The sequence below is a fragment of the Erinaceus europaeus genome, chromosome 3 (genome assembly GCF_950295315.1).
Source record: "Erinaceus europaeus chromosome 3, mEriEur2.1, whole genome shotgun sequence".
NCBI lineage: Eukaryota > Metazoa > Chordata > Mammalia > Eulipotyphla > Erinaceidae > Erinaceus > Erinaceus europaeus.
In genome coordinates this window covers 32,947,110-32,964,271 of record NC_080164.1, presented here as the reverse complement: position 1 = coordinate 32,964,271, position 17,162 = coordinate 32,947,110, and positions in this window count along the sequence as shown.

The window sequence follows — 17,162 nt, the reverse complement described above, 5'->3', positions numbered from 1 at the left end:
TTTTATTGTTATAGTTATTACTGTTGTTGTTATTGATGTTGTCGTTGTTAGAGAGGACAGAAAGAAATGGAGAGAGGAGAGGAAGACAGAGAGGAGAAGAGAAAGACAGACACCCGAAGCCCTGCTTCACCGCCTGTGAAGCGACTCCCCTACAAGTGGGGAGCCAGGGGCTCGAACTGGGATCCTTACGCCAGTCCTTGCACTTTGCTCCACGTGTGCTTAACCCACTGCACTACCGCCAACTCCTCTACAATGTCCTTTTAAAGAAGGTAGAAACAATTAAAAATGCAATAGCTACATTCTTAGGAATGGAGATAAATACATATGGAATTGATTAATACATATAAATTACATGAGATGGAATAAGAAAAGAAGGGAATTGACATAGGATTCAAGATGGAGGTACCTTTGGAGTAAAAGAGGGCAAGGTAGAATGTATGTGAGTCATTATTAAGACCAAGGCCTTATGTTGGATGGTGGTTTTACAGATATTAATTCATTACTTTAAAATGTGATATGTAACAGGCATGTAGATAGGTGAGTAAGTAGGCAGAGAAATGGATGTGGGCATGCATAGGCAAATAATAAAACTATGCCATGAGTCAAGTATTATGATTTAGTCAGTCTACGCTCCTAAGCCCAGTAGAATCTTTGTAAGTGGTAGAGTGTCCAAAGAGGGGGAGAAAGACCTGAACCAGGAGACCAGGGTGTTGGAGGTTAGAAAGGAACTAGACTTGCTGATGTGACTCAGGAGAAATCTGATGTAATGGGTCCCCAAGTTTTCTCTCATCTTTCAGGCTAGATGGTCAGGTATAGATGCTTTGAACCTCATCCAGAGCATTGGTAACGCAGATAATCCTCTTGTCTTCTAGGACTAGCGCACTTGACACCTTCATCCCCTGGAAAAGAACAAAGATAGGGAGTGAGCAGGAGAGTAGGTATTGGTGGCTGTACTCCAGCACTCAATGTAGAGCATGATGTAGCTCTTCTTACAATAATTCATCTATCCCTAATTGATACCTTTGAATCAAAACACCTTTCACCAGAAGACAGTACATACTCTAGGACTGGTATACCTCCTATTGGGCCTTAGATTCTGCACAGGTCCTAGAATATGAAGAAGATGGGGCCATTAATTCACAATCGCTGGGCCTTGCTCAGTTAAGATTCTTATCCAGGTTATCAGATGCCTACCTGTTGGTCTCCATGCCTGCTATGTGTCTGCAGTGATCATGGTTCACTAACCCAGCTCAGGGCACATTCCAGAGGCCATGAGGTGTGAAAATAATTCCATGGGGACTCAGTCCAAGACCTCCATCCTCCAGGACTCAGGAAAATTATGCATTCCATGCATGCTGCCTTTCTCTGACCATCCAAGAACCCCATGAGGCTTCATATCCCAGCTGCCCCTACAAACATATACACACCCACACCCATCCTTACCTCCTCCCCTACACTACCATGAGGTCAGTATCCCTACTCGGCTCCAAGATCAGTTCTCAAGTCAGCTTTTGACCAAGTCCTCTTCTAGAACATTGTTCCACCAGCTTTTCCTTCTATCTCCAATTCTGAGTCCTCATTCTCTCTCTCCAGGGACTCTTTTCTCTCTCTCGTATTTTTTTAATCACTGGGACTTCACTGCTCTGAGTTGACTTTTTCAGATAAAGAGAGACAGAGACAGAATTAGAGAGAGATACCAAAGCACCAGTGCACCAGTGCAGTGGCATCCATGTCCAAGAGTGAGCCATGCACATGACAAAGCAGGTGAACTATCTAAGGGAGCCATCTTGATGATCTTCTTTCAGTCTTATGACATGATCAGATCTTGAAAAAAGCCTTATTAAAAAATCTGAAGCTGGAGAAACATAATGGTTATGCAAAATATTTGTATGCCTGAGGCTTTGAGGTCCCAGATTCAATCCCTGGCACTATCATAAACCAGAGTTGAGCAGTTGAGCTCTGGTCTGTATGTGTGTCTGTCTAAATCTCATTAAAAAATAATAAAGAATAATACAGCAAATCCTAATTATGGGATTTTCAAAGTGAACTAAATTCCCAAATAACTTCATTACAATAATAACTATTTACTGCCTTCTTAAACTATAAGACAACAGGAACCTTCCCCATTCTCTATAAAACCCATACTTCTCCCAGTCCTGGAACCTCTGGGGCAAGGCTTGTTTTCCTGCATGCTTCTCTTGATCCGTACCATTTGATACTGCATCTCTGAGTTCAACAAAATCAATGCAACCAGTACCACCTCAACACATTTTAGTTTGGATAGTGTCCAGAGATGCCAGGTATGGAATGCCAACTCTTCAGCTCCAGTACTCTGCCACCAAATTGTAGATGCTACCATGACGCCAAGCTGACTTCCCTGGGCAGATGACTTTACCCAGTATACCCTGGAACCCCACCTTTCCAGAGTCCTGCCCCACTAGGAAAATATCAAAACAGGCTGGGAGTATAGATCAACCTACCAACGCCCATGTCCAGTGGGGGAGCAGTTACAGAAATCAGACCTTCCACCTTCTGCACCCCATAATGATTGCAGGTCCATGCTCACAGAGGAAAATAGACTAGAAAAGCTTTCAAGGGAGAGGATGGGATATGGAGCCCTGATGATAAGCATTGTGTGGAATTGTACCCTTCTTATACGACAGTCTTGTCAATATTTCCATTTTATAAAGAAATTATTTTTTAATTAAAATTAATTTTAAAAACCTACAGCATACCACATGAACTTGCAAATACACACACACACACACGCACACATATTTCTCCCAGTTCTGGAATCTCTAGGGTCTTGCTTGTTTACCTTTATGTTTCTCTAGATTCATGACACTTGATCCTGCATCTGCTGATCTCAATCCAGTCAATGCAACCAGCGCCACCTCTACATGTTCTACTTCAGACTGTGTCCCAGAGACTCCAGTCCTGGGATATCAGCCCTCTAGCTCCAGTACTCTGGTGAGATCTTTCCTAACTCATAGGACTCCTTAGTTCCATTTCGGGTAATGCACCTCCTAACAAAATGACAGAACCTAGATATAGGCCAGAGCCAAATAGGTAGAGTGAATGTGCACATGTATTCATAAGTTAGGGGAAAATATATAAAGGTATGCAATAGTCTGCAGTGAGTAGACTTAGACTCAGTAAGTACAGCAAGCAAGTAGAAAAGTCTAAAAAGAGAGAGAGATAGAGGCACTATATAGTATTTAATCAAATATTTTCTACTTAGGCCTAGATACCCTCCTCTCCTGCCTCTATTTCACTTCCCTCACCCACTTTAAGTCTAACCTTGTCAGATAAAGCAAGCACCACAAAAGCTGGATAAAGACAAGAGACTGGCATATTTTAAAGATGGTCCTTTTGGTCACTACTAGGGTACCCAATCATCTAGGGCTCTAGTTAGGGAATTCTGGAATTCCTACATAGATATTATAGGCCTCTAACAGATCCCTCTCTTCACCATCATCTCCAAGAGGATCCATCAGGGATCCTCTTGTGGGCCTCTACAGGACCTTATCCTCAATGTATAGCAATGGTAGGGATTGCCCCCTCTCTTTAGAGAGGTTAAGTCAACATACTCTGTCACTCAAGGAAGACTGGTCCTGAAATGAGTGCAGCCTAGAATCTTCCTACCTATGACCATGGAATATGAGCTCAGACTGACAGGGATGCAGAGGTTACGCAGGCTTCTGTGCTAAATATGAATAGATATGGGTTCTAGGCCAAATCAATAGGATTGACAATTAACAGTATTTATATACTTTCCTCATATTTGGGAGCTACTCTCTGCCCTGATCCACCTTGCTAGTTCTAGTCTCAACTCTGACACCATCTTCCCAGACAAGACTGTTAGCCCACCTGCATGTTAGCTATTGGGCTTAGGCAAAAATTACGAAAAGTCATGGGCCCCTTGGATTATACCTTAAGTAGACTTCCTAGCTTCTTCTTACACAAAGACAGTTACATCTACTCTATTCTTACCTTTAGGTTCCTGATTATTAAACAATTTGTCTTGCTTTGTATCTTACTGCTTTTCAGTCACCAAGTTGTAAATACTAACATGATGCCATCCTAACTTCCCTGGGCAGATGATCTCACCAATGTAATGTGTCCTGGAACCTCACCTCCCCCAAATCCTTACCCACCAGGGAAAGATAGAAACAGGCTGGGGGTATGGATTGACCTGAAAAAGTCCATGTCCAGCAGAGAAGCAATTGCAGAAGCCAGACCTCCCACCTTCTGCACCCCATAAAGAATTTTGTTCAAGGGGCCAGGTGGTGGTGCACTGGGTTAAGCACACATAGTGCAAAACACAAGGACCAGCACAAGGATCCTAGATTGAACCCCCAGCTCCCCACCTGCAGGGGGGTCGCTTCACAAGTGGTGAAGCAGGTCTGTAGGTGTCTCTCTTTCTCTCTCTCTCTCTCTCTCTGTCCCCCCTCCCCTCTCAATTTCTCTCTATCCTATCCAATAAAATAAAAAAATGGCCTCCAGGAGCAATGGATTCGTACTGCAGGCACCAAACCCCAGCAATATCCCTGGAGGCAAAAAAAAAAAAAAAAAAAAAAAAGAATTTTGTTCCGCACTCCCAGATGAATAAAGAAGAGGGAAGCTTCCAGTGAAGGAGATGAGACCCGGGACTCTGGTGGTGGCAACTGTATGGAATTGTACCCCTGTTTTCTTACAATCTTGTTAATCATTATTAAATCACTAACAAAATATTTTTTTAAAAAAAAAGTAAAACTTGTTATCATTCCCAAAAGCTTAATTTCCTCTTCTCTTTATTATTTACTTATTTACTTACTTACTTATCATTGCCACCAGGGTTATGTCAGGAGCTCAGTGCCAACACTGCAAATTCATCATTCCTGGCAGCCATTTTTCCCTTTTTCCCTTTTTTTTTTTTTTTCTATTTTTATTGGATAGGACAGAGAGAAATTGAAAGGGGAAGGACAGGTAGAGAGGGAGAGAGAAAGAGAGACACCTACAGCATCGTTTCACCACTCCTGTAGCATCTCTCATACACGGAGGGAGTGCGGACTTGAACCCAGTTCCTTATACATGGTAATATGTATACTCAACCAGTGATGCCGCTACCTAACTCTCTCCTCTTCTCTTTCTTCCCTTGGCAGCATTGCCATCAGCCTATACAGACATCCATTAGGAAACGAGAAAAAAACTCAAATAAACAACCTAATTGAACTGCTAAAGGAGGAAAAGAAAGAAAGAGAGAGAGGGGAAGAAAGAAAGGGAGAAAGAAAGAAAGATAGGCATAAAGAAATAAAGAAGGAAGGAAGGGAGAAAAAAAGAAAGAAAGAAAAAAGAAAGAAAGAGAGAGAGAGAAAGAAAGCAGGCCAGGTGATGGCACATCTGACAGAGTGCACGTATTACAATGTGCAAGTACCCAGGTGCAAACACCCTGTCTCCACCTGCAGGGGGCAAGTTTCATGAGTGATGAAGCAGTGCTGCAGAAAGTCTTCTCTTTCTCTCTCCCTATTTCCCCTTCTCTATTGATTTCTATCAAATAAATGAAGTATTTAAAAAGGAAAGCAAAGGAAACCCAAGGCAATAAAAAGATAAATAATAAAAAGAGTAATAAATGACATCAAAAATAGAAAAACAGTACAAAAGGTCAATGAATCTAGGAGCTGGTTCTTTAGAAAGATAAACAAAATCGACAAACCTTCACCAGACTGACAAAAATAAAAAGGGAGAAGACCCCAATAAACCATTTAGTAAATGAAAGGGGAGGGAGAGATTAAAACAAACACTGCAGAAATCCAAAGTATCATGACAGGCTTTTAAGAACAACTATATACCACCAAACTAGAGAACCTGGAAAAAATGAATGAGTTCCTAGAAATATAAAACCACCCAACCTTCCAAGACTGAGTCGGGAGTAACTAGAAAACACGAACAGACCAGTTACAACCAAAGAAACTGAAACAGTCATCAAATGCTTTCCTAACAACAAAAATCCAGACCCAGATGTCTTCAGAAAAGAATTCTATAAAACCTTCAAGGATGGGGGTCGGGCGGTAGCACAGGGGGTTAAGCCACGTGGCGCAAAGCACAAGGAGCAGCATAAGGATCCTGATTTGAGCCCCTGGCTCCCTATCTGCAGGAGAGTCGCTTCACAGGCTGTGAAGCAGGTCTGCAGGTGTCTATCTCTCTCTCCCCCTCTGTCTTTCCCTACTCTCTCCATTTCTGGCCTATCCAACAACGAACAACATCAACAATAACAATAATAACCACAACAAGCCTACAACAACAAGGGCAACAAAAGGGGGAAAAATGGCCTCCAGGAGCAATGGATTCATGGTGCAGGCACTGAGCCCCAGCAATAACCCTGGAGGCAAAAAAAAAAAAATTCAAGCTTTTCTAAAATGTTAAAGACACGGGAAATTTTCTATCTATCACCTATCCCTCTCCTTAGCCAGAGCTTCTAGAGCACAGAATCGAGTTACACTATGCTCCTCCAGGAGGAACTTGGAGCTTCTATACAGTATGGCAGGTCTGGCAGCAAGGTAGAGGTCATGAATGGGGGAGGGGGTAGCCAGTTGGGGGTAGGGAGCATCCTTTCTGATCCCTTCTCCTCCTCACCTTACTTTTCTCCAGTGCCGATCTGCTTAGCATACCTGCCCATCTCATCCCACACACTCATGCCCTACAGCATTCTGGGCTGTGTCCTTCCTGGGGGTGCTTCCACGTCCTTGTTCACCCTCACAAGATAGACAAATAAATACTCCTCATTCTCACGGCCTCAGTCCAGGCTCTGCCTCCTCAAGGGTATAGCTCCTGACTCTCCAGGTGACAAATCCCCAACCTTAATGCCTGGATCAACCTCCATTATATATTTTTTTTTCCACATTACAGTTATTTGCTTAAATTTGGCCAGGGTAAGGTAGACCAGCCACCCCCACCTCAGTCCTTGCTCGGCAGAAATGACCTCTTCTCTATCTCCTGCTTAGAAGGAACGCCCTTATGAAGCCCTTTCCAGCTCCATGACTTTTTTTTTTTTTTTTTACTTTAAAAATTACTCAGCTTTGAAGTTTGAAGGAAGCAGAGAAGAAGTAAAAAAAAAAAAAAAAGTAGAGGAAGGAAGCAGAAACTGGAATCCAATCTGGACTCCTCAGCACTCCTCTTGACCCTGTTCTAAGTCACAGATGGAGTGCTGTCTTCATTCAGAGGTGAAAACAGAGCATCAAAGCCAAGGTCAATTCCTGACCTTCTCATACAATTTTAGGAAACAGGTTTAGATTCCTTTGACTTCTATTTCCTATGTGTGAAACTGAAGTGGCGTTTCTATTTGGAATTTGTTTACTGAGCAGGCACTTCTCATATAGACATGAATCTATGTCTCGTGCCACTCCTGACTATACAGTAATATCCAAAAGCAAAACAGCATCAGGAAAAGGCATCAGCACAAAACAGAACTGCACATTTATTCTAACCAAGGAGGAAAGATAAATTTTCAGCTCTTGTAAAATTGAAGCTGCTATCAGATAAGACTGATGGGTTTGAATAACTAAAACTTGACATAACAAGATACACATTAAAAGGAAGGGAACTGAATGGGAAAAATATATCATCATTCCAACTACAAAAGACTAATGAAATTATTAGAGCTGGCAGGACTGCATAATGCACAAATCAAAATACCCCTCCAAAAAGTGAGCAAAAAGATGTCCAGGTGGTTTATCCAAGAGGTTTTGTTATATCCTGGTCTGATGTCGATATTAGTAGTAAGCCAAAGTTCACATATTAAACTTATACTTAATGAGTCTGTGTCATGAGACTACATCTGCGCCCTCATGTGTAAAGTGATGTAATGATATCTCCTTGGCACATTTCTGAAGAGAATGAATCAGAGGATCTGTCACTCTAGAGAGTTTTCTAGAAATAGGATTATTTTTTATGTTTTATTTTTTTTTTATTTTATTTTATTTTTTCTTTTTTATTTAAGAAAGGATTAATTAACAAAACCATAAGGTAGGAGGGGTACAACTCCACACAATTCCCACCACCCAATCTCCATATCCCCCCCCCCCCCATAGCTTTCCCATTCTCTATCCCTCTGGGAGCATGGACCCAGGGTCGTTGAGGGTTGCAGAAGGTATAAGGTCTGGCTTCTGTAATTGCTTCCCCGCTGAACATGGGCGTTGACTGGTCGGTCCATACCCCCAGTCTGCCTCTCTCTTTCCCTAGTAGGGTGTGTCCCTGGGGAAGCTGAGCTCCAGGACACATTCGTGGGGTCTTCAATCCAGGGAAGCCTAGCCAGCATCCTGGTGGCATCTGGAACCTGGTGATTGAAAAGAGAGTTAACATATGAAGCCAAACAATTTGTTGAGCAATCCTGGATCCCAAGCTTGGAATAGTGGAGAGGAAGTGTTAGGGAGGTACTCACTGCAAACTCTAGTGTAATCCTGCTTTCAGGTATATATTTTGCAGTAGTTTATGGATACGTGTGAACATAAGCTCTCTCTCACAGAAACTGGTGTATATCTAGGTTATGGGACTTTGTTAGAAAGTGAACTACCTGAGATGAAATTAGAGTGTACTATTAAAGGAAAGGTCTCACCCAAGTAATGAAATTGAAGGGTTGTCATTCCACATGTGAAGTCTCTGGATACAGTCTGAGGTGAAGCATGTTGAGATGGCAATCGTTGCTTTGGTTAGGTTGTGATCGGCGGATGCAATATTATTTGGTTTGGATTGGGAGATGCATACGGGAAAGTGGGCCCTATCCAAGGGTGCCAGGACTCGGGGAAGTAGGGGCTCTATAGTGAAGATGTGAGGTTCCTGCTGTCTTAGGGTTCAAAAAGACAATCAATAGTTAATATTATTATCACATTATTTGTTAATTGGGTTAACTTTGAAAAGTCCCTTTGTTATGGTTTGCTGTACAGTACCCAGTATCTTGTATATAGCTGTGCTATTGGAAGCTTCTAATCTACTTGGTCTAGGCTTTTGAGAGAGTCCGCATATCAAATACGTAGCCTATATATTAAAAAGATTCAGTTTGTCTTTTGAGAAACTTTGAGACATACAATTGATTTCCCCCTCTCATATTAATTAACTACTGATTTATATGTCTACATTTTGCTAGGAGTGTACATAAACACCATTCCCACCACCAAAGGACTGTGTCCCATCCCTCCCGCCCACTCCCACCCCCCACTGGCCCAGGAAGCTACATGTCTACCCCTCACCACTGGGTAAACACAAGTAGAACCTGAAATGTAATTGGCATATCACACCAAAGTAAAAGACTCTGGGGTGGGTGGGTGGGGAGAATACAGGTCCATGAAGGATGATAGAGGACCTAGTGGGGGTTGTATTGTTAAATGGGAAACTAGGGAATGTTATGCATGTACAAACTATTGTATTTACTGTTGACTGTAAAACATTAATTCCCCAATAAAGAAATAAATTTTAAAAATAAGTAAATAAAATTAAATTTTAAAAAAAAGAATTTTTTTAAAAAATTTTTTTTAAAAAAACAGACTTAAGTCTTCTAAAGGCCTACAGGGAGATTTTTTAATTTATTTTTTAAATTTTTTATTTATAAAAAGGAGACATTGACAAAACCATAGGATAAGAGGGGAACAGATTCGCACAATTCCCACCACCAGAACTCCATATCCCATCCCTTCCCCTGATAGCTTTCCTATTCTTTATCCCTCTGGGAGGATGGACGCAAGGTCATTGTGGGATGCAGAAGATGGAAGGTCTGGCTTCTGTAATTGCTTCCCCACTGAACATGGACATTGCCAGGTTGATCCATACTCCTAGCCTGTCTCTCTCTTTCCTACAGGGAGATTTTTAAGAGCTCATCTCTAAAGTGAACTGGGGCTTATTGTCCTCCCATCTGAAACTTCTTCTCAGCACAAGTTATCAGGCTATTGTTATTGCTAACCCATTATTCTGGTGGCCTGGCCTAAGGCCTTTCCAAGAATGCCCTCATATTTCCAGTCACCAAGTAGCCACTAAATATGTACTAAATGCAAGATATTGGACCAGATTCCTATACAAAAGGGGTGGGGTGATTAATTCCCTATTCCAAAGGAGTTTGTGGCAATTCTGCTAGGTAGGCATGTAAAACTGCATGCCCATTTTACAGAGGAAGAAACTGAGGCCAAGAGAATCTAAATGAACTGTTCAAAGATTCAGAGTTTTTACAGGTGCCAGCAATATTAAGGCTATAGTCTAAGGGCCTGAAACACCAGTCTCATGTTTTCTCTCATTAACTCTGAGGTCTCTCTTTAAGTCAGCAAAGAATAGACACAAGACTATTAGTGCTACCACTTGTCCCTAACTAAGCATTGAGAATTCCTAGCAGGACCTGTTACACAATCTGCAGGTCCCAGTGCTACAGGAAAATGCAAGGTCCCTTGTTCAAAAGGCATTAATAGCAGAGCATACACCCAACCCAGGGTTCTTCTAAGCCTGAGTCCCTGTGTGACTATAGAGGTCACCCAGCCCTGTCCTTTGTCCCCTCACACAGTTGTCCAGACACACAGAGTAGACAGTTTCAAAGCAGTATCTCTCTGGCTCCAACCAGAAGGAAATTCTCCTCCTCTGCTGTGAGCTGGCCCTCACCCCCTGACAGCCAGCCGCCTGCCCTTAGGACCAGGACCCCTCAGGCCAGCTGACCCATCCTCCTTCAGCATTTCCGACTATGCAGATTTGCAGTCTCTTGGCTGACACTGCAATTGACTTCTGTGCAGGAGAAACCCAGTCTCTCTTGCCAAAGTTCAACAGCAGTGACACACAAATCCATTAACACTTTCCTCTGGGCACTGAGAAGGGGAAATGTCTCCTCAGAGCTGATGTGTTCTTTGGAGGGGTGTCAGCACTTCATCTGTTTTCTCCTCCAGTCTGTGTGTCTATGACCATCTTGCAAAATAAAATAAAATAAAATGAATTGCCAAGATGCTGCTCTGAAAAGTAACTGATCTTTCTCTCTACAACCAGGCAATTGTGATTTTTTTTTTTTTTCCTGAACACTAGGGCCATGGAAACTGCAGGCAAGCCAGAAGCTACTCGAATTTCAGGACTCAGAAGGAGGAGTTGGTATTTTTAGGCACTGGAGGTTGACAGGAGTGAGTTAGCCAATGTATTAGTTGCAATGCTTTATCTGACCATTGTGCCTCTGCAAGGGGTTGAACTATGTCCCCTAAAAATAAGTTTTTTTTCTTTCACATCCCAGTCCCCCAGCATCTCATAATGTGGTTTTATTTCTTGCAGCTGGGATGAAGATGAGGTCATATAGAAGAAGAAAGGCCCTTATTCCAATATTACTGTTGTCCTCCTAAGTAGAGAAGACACATGCACTGAGACAGAGCCATGTGACAAGGAAGACAGGGCCTGGAGGGATGTATCTACAAGCCATGACACACCAAGAATTGCTAGGAAACCACCAAGAGAGAAGTAAAGCATGGATTCTACTTCACAGATCACAGGAAGAACCAGCCCTGCCATCACCTTGTCTTCAAATTCTGAGCCTCCCGAACCGTGAGACAATAGAATTCTGATGTTTTCAGCTACCTGGGTTGTGTTGCTTTTGTGACAGAAGCCTCATAAACCAACGTACCCTCCTCATCTGCAGCATAATGGTGGTAGCCTCTAGTGGGCACCCCTGAGGTGGTAGCCTCTATCAGGCTGACCTTGAGCACATTCTACCTTGTCTTCAGAATCTATTTCTTGTTGTTGTTTGTTTCTTCATTCCCAAGGATCTGGAGATGACAGACAAAGTGAGACATAGCAAATGATTGCCCTTGTTTGAAACCACAAAGCAGTGAAGTTAGTATATTGCCCACTTGATAATAACAAATACATGAAGAGAGTGAAAGGCAAGGACAAGTGTTGCCTGGCAGGGAGTTTACAGGAGCACAGCTGAGACCTCTCCTATGGCTTCTGAGTGTATATATTTACCTACTGGAGTTTGTGATGACAGTGGTACTTATGGTTGAAGGCCTTCGCTTAGTTTTGATGAACTGATGAATTTCTGGTTATTAAATTTACAAATATTACTTTTGCCCCATTTTTCTCCTCTCCTTTTGTGATTCCAATTTTCTACATGCTAGATCTTTCCATATACTTCATAATGGTCTTAAACTTTCTCTGCATTTTTCATGCTGTTATTTTGCTGGGCAGTTTTCCATTATATACCTTCTGACCATATACATGTCTCATAGAAGATATGAACTTCTAATATATATATATATGTATGTATTTTTTTGTAAAGCATGAAGTGCCAACATGATGAGTAAGAGAAAAAGTTTGGGAGCTTTATTGGGAAATTAGGGAATAGATTGTTTGTTTGTTTAGGTCCTAGGAAGCTTAACTGAAATAAGTAAGATGGGAAATAGTCACCTTGAGGAGAGAAGGGTGAACAGTTAAGAAGGAGTCGTCTGCCACACAGGTGAGACATAGGCATGTCAGCAAAGAGAGAGCCGGCTGTCTCTGGATTAGTGTTAAGTACATAGAAAACTGAGCAAATACATAAACAAGCAAATAAAATGCAAGGCAATTACTTCAGGAAAAAATTAAAATTTTATGAGAAATTGTATATGCTCAGCTATGAAGAATGTTTACCTAATGATAAGAATGCAAGCACTGTGCTATCCAAGAATTAAATTGGGAGGTCAGAAAAGGGGTGGAATGAAAGAGGAAGCCAGAGGCCAGGTGTTGACATACCTGGTGAAGCATATACATTACAGTGTGCAAGGATCCAGGTTCAAGCCCCTGGTCCCCACCTGCAGGGGGAAAGCTTCACAAGTGGTGAGAAGGGCTGCAGATGTCTCTCTGTCTTTCTTCCTCTCTATCTTCCCTCTCCCCTTGCAAGTTCATTCTGTCTCTATCCAATAATAAATAAATATATTTTATAAAAATTAAAAAAAGAGGGGGCAGGGGTAGATAGCATAATGGTTGTGCAAACAAACTCTTATGCCTGAGGCTCCAAAGTCCCAGGTTCAATCCCCTGCACCACCATAAGCCAGAGCTGAGCAGTGCTCTGGTAATAATAATAATAACAACAACAACAGGAAGATATTATTTAGTAGAAAGGCAATAATTTCCAAAATGGAAGAGGAAAGTCAAGGAAAAACACCCAAAACTCTTTATTTGTCAATATGGAGGAAAATTCCTATGCAGTTAAATCTTGAAAGTTATTGTCTCTTAAGTGTGGAATTTAAGAGGAAAGGGTGAATCAAGGGAAAGCTATTTTTTCTAGAAGTTTTAAAATGTTAAAATCATTTGACTTTTAAACTATTTACATGTGCTACTCCAATAAAACAAGGCAAAGGTTTCATTTTATAATTGCAAAACTAGGTAGATAGCATAATGGTTATGCAAACAGACTCTTATGCCTGAAGCTTCAAAATCCCAGATTCAATCCCCCACACCACCATAAACCAGAGCTGAGCAGTGCTCTGATAACAAAAAAAAAAAAAAAAAAAATCATCATCATCATCATCATGAGATTGTACTGGAACGATATCACTTAAAATTTTCTGGTAATGGGCCAGCTGATAGCTCCCCCAGTAGAACATGAGACTTACCATGTTCAAGGCCCTGGGTTTGAGTCCAGCATCACATGGGAGCACTGTAGATAGCACCAGGGAAGCACCAGGGATGGTGGAGGAACACTAAAGTCTCTCTCTCTCTATCTCTCTCTCTCTCCCTTTCCCCCCTCCTTCGCCCTCCCTCCCCTGCTTTCTTCTCTCTTTTTCCCTCAATAAAAAAAAAAAAAGGAAAATATTCGTCTGAGGAAGACTCTAGACTGTATTGTGCATGTGCTAGTTCCTGATCTCATTTTCTACACAAACAAGAGGGCAAGATAAAATGTTTGTGGATGCTGACTTTATTTATTTATTTATTTTTTGATAGAGACAGAGAAATCAAGAGGGAAGGAGGAGCTAGAGAGAGACACCTGCAGAAATGTTCCACCACTCGTGAAGCTGCCCCCCTGCAGGTGGAGACTGAGGGCTTGAACCTGAGTCCTGTTGCATGGTAACATGTGCAATCAACCAGGTATGCCAACTGCCCAGCCCCTATTTATTTATTTTTCTACCAGGATAGTTGTTGGGGTTCAGTGACTGCAGACAAATCCATTGCTCCTGGAGGATGTTTTTTTCCTTTAAAATTTTTTATGAGGCCGGGTGGTGGCACACCTGGTTGAGCACACATGTTATAGTGTGCAAGGACCCTGGTTCGAGCCCCTGGTCCCCACCTACAGGGGGAAAGCTTCACAAGTGGTGAAGCAGTGCTGAAGGTGCCTCTCTGTCTCCTCTATCTCCCCCTTCCTCTCAATTCCTGGCTGTTTCTATCAAATAAATAAAGATTAAAAAAATTGATTCGACTTCTGGAGGCGGAGCTACGAGCAGCAGATCGCTTTCTCTCCTCTCCTCTCCTCTCCTCTCCCGGATCAACTAGGAATACCAAAGGAGACCACCCGGACCGAAACAAGACAGGACTAGAATGACCACAGAAACCCAGTAAATCACCCGTGAGTACAAACACGCGTGGCTGGTGACAGAGAGGAGAGAGGGGCCTAAGGAAAGATTAAGTGACTGCTAACAGTTCGACAGTTTGTCAGTGGAGACACCACCTCCAGTCTGCTCCACCAACAAGGGGACAGCTGAAGGGAGAAAAGGACTCCCCAGAGACTCACCAAGTACAACTCTGAGTCTCCATTGCTACTACCCTCAGAATCTGGAGCAGCAACAGGGAGGGACACCAGGGGACAGAGATCTAACCGGGAAACTCAGGAGAAGACCTATACCTCAGTGGCATAGCTGAAGGGCTGTGAAAGTCTCTTTGCATAACCACTGGATTATCTCTGCCACACCCTGCTTTATCTCTTGGTCAGGAGTCATTGATTAAGCCAAGAAGCCTATTGATAGTTTAAAAGCCCTCAGGCTACCATAGCCTACAGGGGAAAAAAAAAAGGCTTTTACACCACTGAACTCCAACTCAGGGATTGAAAAAACTGTTAACTTATATAAAATGGCTAAAACAACAAGAAAAAATAATGGAGACTCGAACCAGGACAAGAGTCCAGCTAAAAGTCCTCCAGAGGGCGAAGCACAAAACAACGAGTTCAACATCCAAACATTAGCTAAGGAAATAATAACAGGAGTGAGTAAAGAATTTGAAAAAATTGTAATCAGAACTGCAGGAACAACAAATGAGAATATGGAAGAAAATTCTAATAATCTCATGGTTATTAGAGAGCTGGAAGCTGAAATTGCTGAGCTAAGAAGGCAACTAGCTGAACAAGCTAAAACAGTATCAGAGCAGGGCAACAAAATAGATGAACTCCAGAAAGCAGTAGAGGGCAGAGAGAATAGAATCAATGAGGCTGAAGACAGAATTAGCAAGATTGAGGATGAATTAGAGACAACTAAAAAAGAAGTAAGAGATCTCAAAAAGAGATTAAGAGATGCTGAAAAAAACAACAGAGTCCTATGGGATGACTTCAAAAGAAACAATATACGCATTATTGGCTTACCAGAGGAAGAAAGAGAAGGGGAGGAAGAAAGCGTTCTCCAGGCCATAATAGCTGAAAATTTCTCTAGTCTAGACAACACCAAAGACATAAAGATTCAAGAAGCCCAGAGGGTCCCAAACAGAATTAACCCAGACCTAAAGACACCAAGACATGTCATACTTAGATTGGAAAGGAATAAGGATAAAGAAAGGATCCTCAAGGCTGCAAGAGAAAAACAAAGAGTCACCTACAAAGGAAAACCCATAAGATTAGCAGCAGACTTCTCCATACAAACACTACAGGCCAGAAGAGAATGGCAAGATATCTATCGAGTGCTCAATGAGAAAGGCTTTCAGCCAAGAATACTATATCCTGCTAGATTGTCATTCAGACTAGATGGAAGCATCAAAACCTTCTCAGACAAGCAACAGTTGAAGGAAGCAACCATCACCAAGCCTGCCTTGAAAGAAGTTCTGAAAGGTTTCCTATAAACAAACAGACCACCACAAATAGAACATATATCAAAACACTCTAAAACTCTACAAGAATGGCGTTCAAATATCTTCAATCTTTGATATCAATAAATGTGAATGGCCTGAATTCACCTATTAAAAGACACAGAGTAGGAAGATGGATCAGAAAACCCAACCCAACAATATGTTGTCTACAGGAAACTCACCTAACGCAACAAGACAAACACAGACTTAAAGTGAAAGGATGGAAAACTATCATTCAAGCCAATGGCCCACAAAAAAGGGCAGGAACAGCTATTCTCATATCTGACATGATAGACTTTAAAATAGATAAGATTAAAAAAGATAGGAATGGACACTACTTAATGCTCAGAGGATCAGTCAATCAAGAGGACTTAACAATTATTAATATCTATGCACCCAATGAGAAGCCATCTAAATACATCAAACTTCTACTGAAAGAGCTACAGCAATATATTAACAGTAACACAATCATAGTAGGGGACTTCAACACCCCACTATCTCAACTTGACAGATCATCCAGGAAGAAAATCAGTAAAGACATAAGGGAGCTAAATGAAGAGATAAATAAACTAGAACTATTGGACATTTTCAGAGTCATTCATCCCAAGAAACTGGAATACACATTTTACTCAAATCCACATGGATCATTCTCAAGGATAGACCATATGTTAGGCCACAAAGACAGCATCAGCCTATTCAAGAGCACTGAAATCATCCCAAGCATCTTCTCAGACCACAGTGGAATTAAACTAACACTTAACAATCAACAAAAGATTAGTAACAGTGCCAAAATGTGGAAGCTCAACAGTACACTTCTTAACAACTTCTGGGTCAAAGAGGAAATCAAAGAAGAAATCAAAATGTTTCGAGAGTTCAATGAAAATGAAGACACAAGCTATCAAAATATTTGGGACACAGCTAAAGCAGTCCTAAGAGGGAAGTTCATAGCTATACAAGCACACATTAGGAAACAAGAAAAGGCACAAATAAACAGCCTGACTGCACATCTTAAAGACCTAGAAGAAGAACAACAAAGGAACCCTAAAGCAACCAGAAGGACAGAAATTACTAAAGTTAGGGCAGAAATAAATAACATTGAGAATAGGAAAACCATACAAAAGATCAATGAAAGTAAATGTTGGCTCTTCGAAAGAGTA